At 37.5% G+C, this 15,388-nt stretch overlaps 1 protein-coding gene across 1 annotated transcript in view; it reads left to right on the top strand.

Moving 5' to 3' along the window:
- IL1RAPL2 (interleukin 1 receptor accessory protein like 2) overlaps nucleotides 1-15,388 on the top strand; it is a 1,316,516-nt gene that overhangs the window by 711,473 nt on the left and 589,655 nt on the right. The gene's annotated exons all lie outside the window — the stretch shown is intronic.

Here is a 15,388-nt window from a genome sequence, read left to right as displayed (position 1 = left end):
CTTAAGAAGATGGATAAATCCCAGAGGTTTAAATCCTATTGTTTTAGCTCTCTTTTTAAACTGTTGTTTTTTTCCATTTCAATGTATGTATTTTATTTATTAGTCTTAAATGGAAAGGGTTCATGTTTTGGCTTGTTCTGCAGTGACTTCCTCTTTTTATAATTTTATTTATTTATTCATGAGAGAGAGAGAGAGAGAGAGGCAGAGAGAGGGAGAAGCAGGTTCCATTCAGGGAACCTGACGTGGGACTCTATCCCTGGTCTCTAGGATCACGCCCTGGGCTGAAGGCGGCACTAAACCGCTGAGCCACCCAGGCTACCCCTGCAGTGACTTCTGAAAGATCATTCAGGAGATAAATGTAGAAATTGAAATGGCAAGGAAAGAGGGGAGATACTGGAGTCAGGGAGACACATTAAGGATATGTCACAATAATTCCATATGTAAACTAAGGCAGTGGAAGTTAGAGTGGAGAGAACAGTGTAGAGAGCTCTTTGGTTGATAGAATTCATAGAAATGTCAGGGGCAGGGATGAGAAAATGAGTAAGGTAATTCCCAGGTTTCTGATACAGGACACTAGTAGATAGTGATGCTATAGACTTAGATGGAGAATGAAAAAGAAGCTGTTTGTGAGGGAGTTCACCTGTAGACATATTGATATTGAGATACCTGTAGGGCATCCTAAGAGAGATACCCCCACAGGCAGTTAGATATATGAGTCTAGTACTAGGACAGACATTAGGGCTGGAGACATAATATTGAAAAGTGGAAGTTGGGTTCTAAGTTGTGGTTGAAATAACCCAGGGAGAAGATAGCAATAAGGACAGGGTGCTGAGGACAGTTCTCTTACAACTCTCCACTCTCACTGATAGCTTTATAGCTGACCGGATTGCTCCTTTGCCTTCTATGCTTCTGGCCTCAGAACATTTCTTACCCTTTTTTATTCCTTCTATAGCACTGTAAACCTGGACTTCAAGTTGTGATCACTTGTATATGTATGCTATGATTATTCCACTTCTGCTTATAAATTCTTTTAGAAGATTTTCATTTTTTAAGTTGTTATTTAAATTTCAATTCATGAACATACAGTGTAATATTAGTTTCAGGTATACAATATAGTGATTCCATACTTCCATACAACACCCAGTGCTCATCACAAATGCACTCCTTAATCTCCAGCACCTATTTAACTTGTCGCCCTACCTACCTCCCTTCTTGTAACCATTAGTTTGTTCCCTAAAGTTAAGAGTTCATTTCTTGGTGTCTCTCTCTCTCTCTCTCTCCCCTATGATTATTTGTTTTGTTTCTTAAATTCCATGTATGAGTGAAATTACATGGTATTTGTCTTTCTCTGTTTTTGCTTAGTAAAATAATTTCTAGCTCTATTCATGTCATTGGAAATGACAAGATTTCATTATTTTTATGGCTAATATTCCTGTGTGTGTGTGTATGTGTGTGCGTATCACAGATTATTTATACATTCATCAGTCCATGGACATTTGGGCTATTTCCCTAATTTGACTATTGTAGATAATGCTGCTATGAACATCAGGGTGCATGTATCCCTCTGAATTAGTATTTTTGTGGGTTTTTTTTGGGGGAAATATCTAGTGGTATAATTGCTGAATCATAGGGTGGTTCTATTTTTAACTTTTGGAGGAACCTCCATACTGTTTTCCAGTGTTGGCTGCACCAGTTTGCATTCCCACCAGTAGTGCTAGAGGGTTCCTTTTTCTCCACATCCTTGCCAACACCTTTTGTTTCTTGTGTTGATGATTTCAGCCATTCTGACAGGTGTGTAGTTTTGATCTGTATTTCCCTGATGATGAGTGATGTCTACTGCTTATTTTTTAAATTGGATTATTCATTTTTTGAGTTTGATAAGATCTTTATAGATTTTGGATAATAACCCTTTATCAGATATGTCATTTGCAAATATCTTCTCCCATTCCAAAGGTTATCTTTTAGTTTTGTTGATTGTTTCCTTTGCTGTGCAGGAACTTTTTATTTTGATGAAGTCCTAATAGTTTATTTTTGCTTTTGTTTCCCTTGCCTCAGGAGACCTATCTTGTAAGAAGTTGCTGTGGCCGATGTCAAAGTGGTTAGTGCTGTGTTCTCCTGTAGGATTTTAATGGTTTCCTGTTTCAGATTTAGGTCTTTAATTATTTTGAATTTAGTTTTGCATCTGGTGTAAGAAAGTGGGCAAGTTTCATTCTTTTGCATGGTGTCCAGTTTTCCCAATACCATTTATGGGAGAGACTGTCTTTTTTCCCATTGAATATTCTTTCCTCCTTTGTTGAAAATTAATTGACCATGAAGTTGTGGGTTCATTTCTGGGTTTTCTATTCTGTTCTCTTGATGTATGTATCTATTTTGTGCCAGTACCATACTGTTTTAATCCATACAGCGTTGAGTTTTCAAATTTATTTTTGCAAGAGACAGAGCTCGAGAGCACATGCACAGGAGTGGGGGGGAGGGGCAGAGGGTGAAGTGGACTCCATGCTGAGCAGGGAGCCCTTTGCAGGACTCTACTCCTGTATCCTAGGATCATGACCTGAGCCAAAGGCAGATGCTTAATTGATTGAGCCATCCAGGTGTCCCATCAATATAACTTTGTAATATAACTTGGAGTCTAGGATTGAGATGCCTCCAAGTTTGCTTTTCTTTTTTTCTTTTTTAAAAAAAGATTTTATTTATTTATTCATGAGAGACACACACAGAGAGAGAAGCAGAGACACAGACAGAGGGAGAAGCAGGCTCCACTCAGGGAGCCCGACGTGGGACTCCATCCCAAGTCTCCAGGATCAGGCCCCAGGCTGAAGGCAGTGCTAAACCGCTGAGCCACCCGGGCTGCCCCTGCTTTTCTTTTTCAGGGTTGCTTTGGCTATTTGGGGTCTTTTGTGGTTCCAAACATATTTTAGGATTGTTCTAGCTCTGTGAAAAATGCTGTTGGTATTTTGGTAGGGATTGCATTAAATGTGTAGATTGCTTTGGGTAATATAGACATTTTAACAATGCTTATTATTCCATCCATGAGAATGGAATGCTTTTCCATTTCTTTGTATCCTTTTCAATTTCTTTCATCAGCTTTTTATAGTTTTCAGAGTACCAGTCTTTCTTCTCTTTAGTTAAGTTTATTCTTAGATATCATGTGGATTTTGGTGTAATTGTAAATGGGATTGATTCCTTAATTTCTCTATCTGTTACTTCATTATTGGTGTAGAGAGATGCAACAGATTTCTGTATGTTGTTTGTATCCTGCGACTTTACTAAATTAGTGTATCAGTTCTAGTAATTTTTTGGAAGAATCTTTTGGGTTTTCTATATAGAGGATCATGTTATCTGCAAATGGTGAAAGTTTGACTTCTTTGCTGAATTGGATGCATTTAATTTCTTTTTGTTGTCTGACTACTGTGGCCAGAATTTGCAGTACTATCTTAAATAACAGTGGTAAGAGTGGACATCTTGTACCTGACCTTAGGGTAAAAGCTCTCAGTTTTTTTTCCCATTGAGGATATTAGCTGTGGGTTTTTTGTTTCTTTTTTTGCATATGGCCTTTATTTTGTTGATGTTTCCTGTAAACCTACTTTGCTGAGAGTTTTTATCACGAATGGATGTTGTACTTTGTCATAGGCTTTTTCTGCATCTATTGAGAGGATCATATGGTCCTTATTGTTTCTTTTGTTAATGTGGTATATCAGATTGATTTGCAAATATTAAACCACTCTTGCAGCCCAGGAATAAATGTCACTTGATCGTGGTGAATGATTCTTTTAATGAACTTTGGATTTGGTTTGCTAGTATTTTACTGAGAATTTTTGCATCCATGTTCATTAGAGATATTGATCTATAGTTATCTTTTATACTGAAATCTTTATCTGGTTTAGGTATCAGGGTAATGCTGGCCTCATAGTATAAATATGTAACTTTTCCTTCTTTTTCTATTTTTTGGAATAGTTTGAGAAGTATACATATTAACTCTTCTTGAAACGTTTGGAAGAATTCTCCTGTGAAGCCACCTGCCCCTGGCCTTTCATTTATTAAGAGATTTTTTTTTTATGACTGATTCAATTTCTTTGCTGTTTTTCAGTCTGTTCAAGTTTTCTATTTCTTTCATTTCAATTTTGGTAGTTTATGTTTCTAGGAATTTATCCATTTCTTTCAGTTTGTTTAATTTGTTGGCATATCATTTTTCACAATATTTTCTTATAATTGTATTTCTGTGCTGTTAGATATTATTTTTTTCTCTATCATTTGTGATTTTATTTGTTTGGGCCTTTTTTCTTTTCTTTTCTTTTTCTTTTTTTTTGACTTTATTTTTTTATTGAAGTTCAATTTGACAACATATAGTATAACACCCAGTGCTCATCCCATCATGTGCCCTCCTCAGTGTCTTTTCTTTTTTATGTCGTTCTAGATTTTTATCAGTTTTATTGATTTTTTTCTACAGGACCAGCTCCTTGTTTCATTGATCTGTTCCTTTTTTTAAAGTTTGTATATAATTTATTTCTGCTTTACTGTCATCTTTTTATTTTAATAAGATATATATTTATTATATAGTATTTTATTATAATTATTATGTGTTATAGTCTTTACTATTTCCTTCCTTCTGCTGGCTTTAGTTTTCATTTATTGTTCCTTTTCTAGCTCCTTCAGGTATAATGTTAGCGTGCATATTTGAGATTTTTCTTTCTTCTTGAAGTAGGTCTGTGTTGCTATAAACTTCCCTCTTCGGAATACTTTTGCTGCATCCCAAAGTTTTTGGACCATTGTGTTTTCATTTCCATTTCTTTCCATGTATTTTTTAAATTTCTCCTTTGATTTCCTGGTTGACCCCATTGTTTAGTAGTATGTTGTTTAACCTCCAGGAATTTTGGTCTTTCAAAATGTTTTTCTTGTGGTTAAGTTTCATAGCATTGTGGTCAGAAATTGTGCACAGCATGATATCAGTCTTTTTGTTGAGGCCTAACCTAATATGTGTGTATTCTGGATTAAGTCCCATGTGCACTTGAAAAGAATGTATATTCTGCTCTTTTATGATGGAATATTCTAAATATATCTGTTAAATGCATCTATTCCAGTGTGTCATTAAAAGCCATTGTTTTCTTGTAGGTTTTCTGTTTAATCTGTCCATTCATGTAAGTTGGGTGTCAAAGACCCTTACTATTATTGAATTATTATCGATTAGTTCCTTTTATGATTGTTATTAGTTGTTTTACATATTTGGGTGCTCTCATGTTGGGTGCATAAATATTTACAATAGTTAGATCTTCTTGTTGGATTGTGCCCTTTATTATGATATAGTGTGCTTCTTCATCTCTCTTTTTTAAAGATTTTATTTATTTATTCATGAGAGACACACACACACACAGAGAGAGAGAGAGAGAGAGGCAGAGACATAGGCAGAGGGAGAAGCAGGCTCCATGCAGGGAGCCCGTTGTGGGACTTGATCCCGGGACTCCAGGATCACTCCCTGGGCTGAAGGCAGATGCTTAATTGCTGAGCCACCCAGACATCCCCTTCATCTTTTCTTAAAGTCTTCATTTTAAAGTCTGGTTTTTCCAGTATAAGTTTTGCCACTCCAGCTTTCTTTTGATATCCACTTGTATGATAAATATTTCTTCATCCCTTTACTTTAAATCTGCAAGTATCATCAGAAAAGACCCCGAATAGCCAGGGGAATATTAAAAAAGAAAACCATAGCTGGGGGCATCACAATGCCAGATTTCACGTTGTACTACAAACCTGTGGTCATCAAGACAGTGTGGTACTGGTACAAAAACAGACACATATATCAATGGAACAGAATAGAGAATCCAGAAGTGGACCCTCAACTTTATGGTCAACTAATATTCAACAAAACAGGAAAGACTATCCACTGGACAAAAGACAGTGTCTTTAATAAATGGTGCTGGGAAATTGGACATCCACATGCAGAAGAATGAAACTAGACCATTCTCTTACACCATACACAAAGATAAACTCAAAATGGATGAAAGAGGGATCCCTGGGTGGTGCAGCGGTTTGGTGCCTGCCTTCGGCCCAGGGCGCAATCCTGGAGACCCGGGATCGAATCCCACGTCGGGCTCCCGGTGCATGGAGCCTGCTTCTCCCTCTGCCTCTGTCTCTGCCTCTCTCTCTCTCTCTCTCTGTGTGACTATCATAAATAAATAAAAAATTTAAAAAAAATGGATGAAAGATCTGGATGAGACAAGGTTCCATCAAAATCCTAGAGGAGAACACAGGCAACACTCTTTTTGAACTTGGCCACAGCAACTTTTTGCAAGATACATCCATGAAGGCAAGAGAAACAAAAGCAAAAATGAATTATTGGGACTTCATCAAGAGAAGAAGCTTCTGCACAACAAAAGAAACAGTCAACAAAACTAAAAGACAACCTGCAGAATGGGAGAAGATATTTGCAAATGACCTATCAGATAAAGGGCTAGTTTCCAAGATCTATAAAGAACTTATTAAACTCAACAGCAAAGAAGCCAACAATTCAATCATGAAGTGAGCAAAAGACATGAACAGAAATCTCACAGAGGAAGACATACACAAGGCCAACATGCACATGAGAAAATGCTCCGCATCACTGGCCATGAGGGAAATACAAATCAAAACCACAATGAGATACCACCTCCCACCAGTGAGAATGGTGAACATTAACAAGACAGGAAACAACAAATGTTGTAGAGGATGTGGAGAAAGGGGAACCCTCTTGTACTGTTGGTGAGAATGTGAACTGGGACAGCCACTCTGGAAAACTGTGTGGAGGTTCCTCAAAGAGTTAAAAATAGATCTGTCCTATGACCCAGCAATCGCACTGCTGGGGATTTACCCCAAAGATATAGATGCAGTGAATCACCAGAACACCTGCACCCTGATGTTTCTAGCAGCAATGTCCACAATAGCCAAACTGTGGAAGGAGCCTCAGTGTCCATCAAAAGATGAATGGATAAAGAAGATGTGGTCTATGTATACAATGGAATATTACTCAGCCATTAGAAACAATAAATACCCACCATATGCTTCGACGTGGATGGAACTGGAGGGTATTATGCTGAGTGAAATGAGTCAATAGGAAAAGCACAAATATTATATGGTCTCATATATTAGGGAATATAAAAATTAGTGAAAGGGAATAAATGGAAAGGAGAGAAAATGAGTGAAAATATCAGTGAGGGTGACAAAATATGAGACACCTAACTCTGGGAAACAAACAAGGGGTAGTGGAAAGGGAGGTGGGCGGGGGGTTGTGGTGACTGGGGATGGACAGAGTGGGGCACTTGGCGGGATGAGCATTGGGTGTTATGCTATATGTTGGCAAATTGAACTCCAATAAAAAATTTAAAAAATAAATCTGCAAGTATCATTAAGTCTAAAATGAGCCTCTTGTAGACAGCATATAGATGGGTCTTTTTTTTTTTTAACCCATTCTAATACTCTATGTCTTTTGATTGGAGAATTCAATCCATTTTCAGAGTCACTACTGATAGGTATGTATTTTGTACCATTTTATTATTTTGTTGTTTCTGGAGATTTTCTCTGCTCCTTTCATGTCTTTGTCACTTTTGGTCTTACCTTTCCACCCAAAGAGTCTCCTTTAATATTTCTTGCAGGAATGGTTTACTGTTCACATACTCCTTTAGTTTTTGTCTAGGAATCTCTTCATTTCTCCTTCTATTCTGAATGATAGCTTTGCTAGAAAGTACTCTTGATTGCAGATTTTTCCCATTCAGCAATTTGAATATATTATGCCACTCTCTTCTTGTTTGCCACATTTTTGTTCAGAAATCTCCTTTGTAAGTCAAGGATTTCTTTTGTCTTGCTGCTTTTAAGAATTTTTCTTGATCACTGTATTTCATAAATTTAATTCCAATGTGTCTTGGTGTTGGCTTGCTTTTGTTGATTTTGATGGGAGTTCTCTGTGCATCCCGAATGTGGATATCTGTTTCCTTCCCCAGGCTAGGGAAGTTTTCAGCTACTATTTCCTCAATACATTTTCTGCTCCTTTTTCTCTCTTCTTCTGGTACTCTTATGACACGAATGTTACTGTGTTTGATGGAGTCACTGAGTTGCCTAAGTCTATTCTCATGTTCCATAATTCTTCTTTCTCTCTTTTGTTTGACTTTCTTATTTTCCATTATTTTATCTTCTATATCACTGGTTTGTCCCTCTGCTTCTTCCATTCTACTGTTCATCGAGGCAAGCCTATTTCCAATCTCAGCTATTATATATTTCATCTCTAATAAGTCAATCGGAGAAAGACAACCATCATATGGTTTTACTCTTATATGGAATATAAGAGATATAAGAAAGGGACTATAAGGGAAAGGAGGGAAACTGAGTGGGGAAAAATTAGAGAGGAAGACAAACCAAAAAAGACTCCTAACTCTGGGAAACAAACAAAAGGTTGCAGAAGGGGAGGGGCTGGGGGAATAGGGTGAATGGGTGATGGGCATTAAGGAGGGCACTTGAAGGGATGAGCACTGGGTGTTACACGATATGTTGGCAAATTGAATTTAAATAAAAAAATAAATTCACCTCTGATTTTTGTTAACTCTTTTATCTCTCTCTTTTTTTTTTTTTTTTTTAAATTTTTATTTATTTACTTATGATAGTCACAGAGAGAGAGAGAGAGAGAGAGGCAGAGACACAGGCAGAGGGAGAAGCAGGCTCCATGCATCGGGAGCCTGATATGGGATTCGATCCCGGGTCTCCAGGATCACGCCCTGGGCCAAAGGCAGGCGCCAAACCGCTGCGCCACCCAGGGATCCCTAACTCTTTTATCTCTGTGGTAATGGTCTCCCTGATGTCTTCCACTCTTTTCTCAAGTCCAGCAAGTATCCTTATAATTGTTGCTTTAAATTCTCCACCAGGCATGATACTTATAGCTGTTTTACTTAGATCTCTGTCTGTGGCTTTATCTTCTTGTTTCATTTGGGATGAATTTCTCTGTCATGGCATTTTGTCTAAGACTCTGTCTTCTCTGTGTTAGAAAAGCCAGTTATGTTTCCTGCATCTGAGAGTAATGGCTTTATGAAGAAGAGCTCATGTAATGCCCAGGGCCTGGCTCATCAGGGTGTGTTTCCCAATGTATACTGCCTGTGCTCTGCTATTGTATTCTGGCTGCTTTCCTTAAGACAAGAAATATGCAGAGGCTCTTCTTGCCTGTACTTGGCAGTGTTTGGTCCTTGGCCAGAATATGGTGACTTTTAACTAGATGTGCTCTGGTTTGCTTGTTAAATGAGGCCTGACACTACTTACACTAGAACTGAAGCCCTGCAGAACTCTCTGGGAAGGAGGTGTGGTGTGAGCTTGAGTTTCTGCTGGTCTTCTGGGAAAGGAGCCTGCTGCACCAGGACTGAGGCAAGCTTGACTGAGGAGAGCAGTTCCCTTGAGTGTAAGGCGGTGGGGTTGCTGTAAGCAAGTTAGATAGTTGGTGTTGGTGCTGTGCTGCTTTCTGCAGGTGGCTCTGTGTTTATGCTGAGAGGCTGGGGAGGGAAATGGCACCAGCCAGCCCCTTTGTCCCTAAAGAGGCATCTCCATGCACCCTGCCTCTCAGAGCTGTGCTCCAAAAAGAGCAAATATCTCCTTCACTGTGTCTCAGGCAATTTTCAGAGTATTGTTTCCACACTGCCCACCCCCAGGTTATTATCCTGCCTTCTCTCCAGGAGCTAAGCAGTGTCCTCTCAGATCTATCCTAGCCAAGCCCACTGACCTTTAAAACTACAGGCTTTAAGCCTTGCTGGTTGCAAGAACTCACAAAAATCAGCACCTCTTGTTTTTTCCAGCCAGTGGTTTTAGGGAAATGTTCTTGTGAGTTTCCCTGTGTGATCTACCTTCACCCTTTTCTGTGACCACAGCTCCCTCCTCCCTACAGCTGCTGCAATCTATTTCTCCCCTAAACCATGTATCTGCATTTTCTACCTTCTTCACTGTGGCTTCTTCTCTCTTTTTAGTTGTGGAGTTTGTCTTATAAATATTCCAGTTAATTTCTGGAGTATTCAAAATGATTTGATAGTTATCTAGTTGTGTTCATGGGGCAAGACATGAACACAACTAGGGGTCCTTCTACTCTGTCATCATCTCTTCTCCTGCTAGTAAGTCATTTCTTTTGGACAAATGATTGGAGAAGGGATAAAATGAAGACAGAGAAACCTGTTAGGATGCTAATTTGATCTTGCATGCAAAACAGGGTAACAGTCCTGTGGCAGGATTTAGGATAGATAGCAAATAAAGAAAGAATTTTGAAGCAGAATTAGCACAACTTCTTAACCAATTGTATATAGGGAATAAGTATGAGGAAGTGGGGTGGAAGATGATTTTGAGGCATCTGACTTGAGAAACTAGATGGTGTGGTTAGTGATGCCTCTAATCTTAATAGATATTATATGAGGAAGAATAGATTGTAGGGAAGAGATAATAACCTCAGTTTGGGACTGACAAGTGCCTTCATGACAATTGTATGGATATACTTGGCTAGATCTTAGGAGAGAGGACAGAACTGAAAAAATATTATAGACTTGGATGCCTTCAGCACTTAGTTTGTGGTTGAAATTTAGTGCTAGAACACAGTGCTGGAGATGAATGTTGAAGGGAGAAGAGAACACAAACAAAACAGAGTAAGGAATCATGAGGCCTGGGGGAAGATGGGAAACATTTTTGGAAATAGGGTGAAGAAGAAAAGACAGTAATATAGTAATAAGGAATGATCAGAGAAGTAGGCAATCATAAGAGAGGAATCTTAGTAGTAAGAAGAGATCAAGAAAGTTGAAGGAAAGTTTCAAGTTTAAAATAATGCACAGAGGTCAGATAGGACGAGGGTGAACAAGAGGTCATTGGATTTGTCTAATAAGATATCCTTAATGAGATTAGTGATAGAAATTCAATAGAATGATGGAGCAGAAGCCAAAGGATAGTGGGCCATAGAGTGATGTTAGAGCAGCATGCAGATATTTTGAATGTTGAAATGTCTTTCAAGATCTTTGACAGTGACAGGTATAGTGAGTAGGCAGGAATCAAAAAGCAAATCTTGGAGTCATAGGGTATGACAGCTTATTTGCTAAGACAGATAACATATAATTCCAACACAAAGACAAGGAGAATACTTTGGCATCTACTGTATGGGGAGGAAGATAACCATATATAAAGAAAACTGCTTTTGTAGAGTTTGAAATGTAACTCATGCAATAAAGCAAAACCTTTGTAAATACTAAAAGAATAATTACAAAACAACATATTGCCCAATATAAAAACATCAGTGTGATCTAAATAAGAAGCAGTGAAGAAGTAAGAAATAGGTATTAGTGAAATTGGTTGAGGAAGACTTTCTGGAGGAGGGTTTTTTGTTTTTAACAGAAACAACAGGGTTCTCTGTAGATTTCTGAAGAGCATTTTGGCTATGATATGATGTGAAGCAGATTGACTCTCTTTTTAAAAAGATTTTATTTATTTATTTACTTATTTATTTGAGAGAGAGAGAGAGAGAGAGAGAGCACAAGCAGGGGGAGTGGTAGAGGGAGAGGGAGAAGCAGACTCCCCACCAAGCAAGGGAGCCTGATGCAGGGCTTGATCCCAGGACCCTGGGATCATGACCAGAGCTGAAGGCAGGTACTTAACCAACAGAACCACCCAGGCACCTCACAGATTCACTCTCTTAAAATTGTCTTCAACCAAACAATAAAGCAGGGGTCACTCATACCATGGTGAGGATGATGGTCATGGCAGGGAATGTTTTGAATTTATCTTGATTATTCCCTTACCTTTACCACATCTCAGTCATTGGCAGACAGAGTTTTAACTAGCTATTTGTACCCATAGGTGGCAGATTGCAATTACTTTCTTTAAGAATGGTTACTTGAACTTGCTGCTGGAAAGATCCATAATTCTCCATTATCTATGAGGGGATTATCATATATATACAATTTTTTCTTGAGTAGGTTTCTGACTTAAATGCTCAACCCCAAATAAATTATGCTTTGTTTTGAATTCAGGATGTGTGATATTTTGATGATAAAATTATGTCTTAAGCAAGTCGATTTTAGAATATATATAATTTCTATTGTAATTTGGTTCATTGGCTGCTTTCTTTTTATTTATTTTTTTTGCTTTTTTTTTGCTTTCTTTTTAAATAACAACAAAACCCAAAATATATTCATTTAAATTACAGTTTGGGAGTCAGTAGATAGTGTATTAATAATGGTGATGATGTTAAAAATGGTTGATTTTTATTAATCACTTACCATGAGCCAGGTACTGTGCTAAATGTTTTAAATGAACTACCTCATTGTTGGAAGACAGTTCTCTGTTAGTCTCTTGGAGTTCTGCATGTTTTATGAGCAGAGGCACTCACTATCCCTTTTCCCAGATTACTTTTTCAGGCATATGTATATAGAGAGAACAATCACAAAAGCTGGAAAATAGTGTCTTTCACCAGAGCAAAGGGCAGCTTTGCTTACAGCCTTGGAAAATATAGATAGTGGCTCCCTTTGGAGCAAAGGGCAGACATGCTTATGACCCATTATAAAAGATTTGTGTTTTTTAAACTTGGGATTCTTCTCCTTTAATGCAACCCACTGCTTGTGCAGGTGTAATCTGGCCCTCTTTGTGTTGTCCTATAGGAATTGTTAGGGAAGTATCACAGATGCTGATACTTTGGCTGCTTTCATTGCTGTGAATAATTAACTGTCTACTGTTTCCAACCCAGTAGTCTCTTGTCTTCTACCAATACCCGTGAAAATGGTAGCCCAATTTTTTAGCTTGCAAGTATGGAAAAATCACAGATCCTCAGCTCTTACAATTCTTAACACTTGTGTAATATAATAACAGTTTATAGATAACCCTTCTTTAATTTCATTTTACATATGGAAAAATGAAGCTCAGTGACCTGTCCAGAGATCCATAGTTAGGATATAAGAGAGCTGGGATTTGAACCCAAAATTCTTTTTCTTCAGAGGCCATATTCTCAAGCAGTGAGCTACTCAGGTCCAGTTCAGTTCAAGTCTGTGAGTTAACCTTTTCTCTGAATGCATCATGAACCATAAAGAGATTATATTTGAATAATCCTGGGTTGGAGATAATCAGTGCCATGCCAAAGGCTGCGTGTTCATGTCAGCAGGAGAGAACAGTATTATCTGTTTATACCTTCAATAAATCCTTGTTTGTTTATTAATCAAGTTTCTGCCTAATGGAAAAAAATGTACATAAACTCCAACCTATTATAGTGACATTCTTATAGACTAGAGATATCATCTATGAATGATGACAATTTTTGTTAAAATAATAAAAAAGTAAAAAAAAACCCTAAACTATTTACAACTCTAGATAAGATTATTATTTTCTTGTAGACCAAAAAGGGCAAAAGTAAGATTTTTAAAAAGATCCTGTGTTTCCCCAACTGACCATAGCACAGATATTTTTGTTGTTGTTGTTTTTTTTTTTTTGAGGTCTCCCCCATGGAGCAAGTCCCTTTTTTAAAAATTTGAATTCGAAGATCATTAACATCCAGTGTTATATTACTTCCAAGTGTACAATATGGTGATTCAATAATTCTATATATTACTCAGTGCTCATCAATATAAGTATACTCTTAATTTCCTTCACCAATTTCATCCATCCTCCCACCCAACTTCCCAATTTCATCCATCCTCCCACCCAATTTACTTCACCAATTTCATCCATTCTCCCACCCAACTTCATCCATCCTCCCACCCAACTTCCCTCCAACCCACCCAAACTTCCCATTTGTTCTCTATAGTTAAGAGTATGTTTTTTGGTTTGTCTCTTTTTCCCCCTTTTTTTCATTTGTTTTATTTTTATTTTTATTGCAGCATTATTTACATGGCACAGATATTTTTTATGATTGTATTAAGTTTATATCTGCTTTACCATATATATCAGCATGGCACATAGCAGATGTTCAATAAATGTCATTTGAATGTATCTAAAAGGCTGTAGCTCTTCATAAAATGATAATATTAAGAAACTGATCAGGGCTTTGGGCCTCCTGCTCTTTTATTAAGGCTTTCATTTTTAGAGATGTTTGATTCACAGCAAAATTTGAGAGGAAGGTACAGAAGTTCCCCATATACCTCCTGCCCCCACACATGCATAGCCCATTATCAGCATCCACTGCCAGAATGAACATTTGCTATAATTGATTAACCAACATTGACACATCATTTTCACCTAAAGTCCATAGATTTCTTTTTTTTTAAAGTCCATAGATTTCATTGTGGTTTATTCCTGCTGTACATTCTATAGATTTGGACAAATTTATAATGGCACATATCCATCATTAGAGTATCATACAGAGTATTTTCACTGCCTTTAAAATCCTCTATGTTTCACCTATTACTCCTTCCTCCCAACCCTTGGCAACTACTGATATTTTTAGTGTCTCCATAATTTTGCCTTTTCAAAATATTATATAGTTGGATCCTACAGTATGTGGCTTTTTCAGTTGGCTTCCTTTACTTAGTAATATGCATTTAAGTTTCCTCCATATCTTTTCATGGCTTGGAAGCTTATTTATTTTTAGCATTTAATAATATTCCATTGTGTGGATATACCATAATTTATTTACATATTCATCTACTAAGGGATATCATGGTTGCTTCCAAATTTTGGCAATTATGAACAAAACTTCTATAAACATCTGTGTGTAGGCTTTTGTGTGGACATAATTTTTCCCCTCTTTTGGGTAGATACCAAAGAATACAAATGCTAGATTGTACGGTAAGGGTATATTTGGTTTTGTTAAAAAACTGCCAAACCATCTTCCAAGTGGCTGTACGATTTTGCATTCCCATTAGCAATGAATGAGAGTTCCTGTTTCACTACATCCTCACTAGCATTTGGTATTCTCAGTGTTCCGGATTTTGGCCATTCTTTTTTTTTTTTTTTTTAAAGATTTTTTAAAAATTTACTTATGAAAGACACACACAGAGAGAGAGAGAGAGAGAGAGAGAGAGAGGCAGAGACACAGGCAGAGGGAGAAACATGCAGGGAGAGACACATACAGGGAGCCTGACGTGAGACTCAATCCCAGGACCCCAGGATCAGGCCCTGGGCTGAAAGCAGCACTAAACCGCTAAGCCACCTGGGCTGCCCTGAATTTTGGCCATTCTAATAGGTGTGCAGTTTGTTTTCATTTGCTCATGTTTGTTTTCATTTGCATTTCCCTGGTAACATATGATATACATCTTTTCCAATGTCTATTTGCCATTTGCATGTCTTATCTTCTTTGATGAAATTTCTGTTAAGGTCTTTGACCTATTTTAATTTTTTTTTCATTTTCTTATTGTTGAATTTTAAGAATTCTTTATATATTTTGGGTAATAGTCCTTTATTAGATGTGTCATCTATTAATATTTTCTCTGTCTGT

Source organism: Canis lupus, chromosome X, assembly GCF_048164855.1.
Source record: "Canis lupus baileyi chromosome X, mCanLup2.hap1, whole genome shotgun sequence".
NCBI classification, from domain to species: domain Eukaryota; kingdom Metazoa; phylum Chordata; class Mammalia; order Carnivora; family Canidae; genus Canis; species Canis lupus.
Note: the sequence above shows the minus strand (reverse complement) of the source record. Positions and strands in the feature narration are given on the sequence as shown.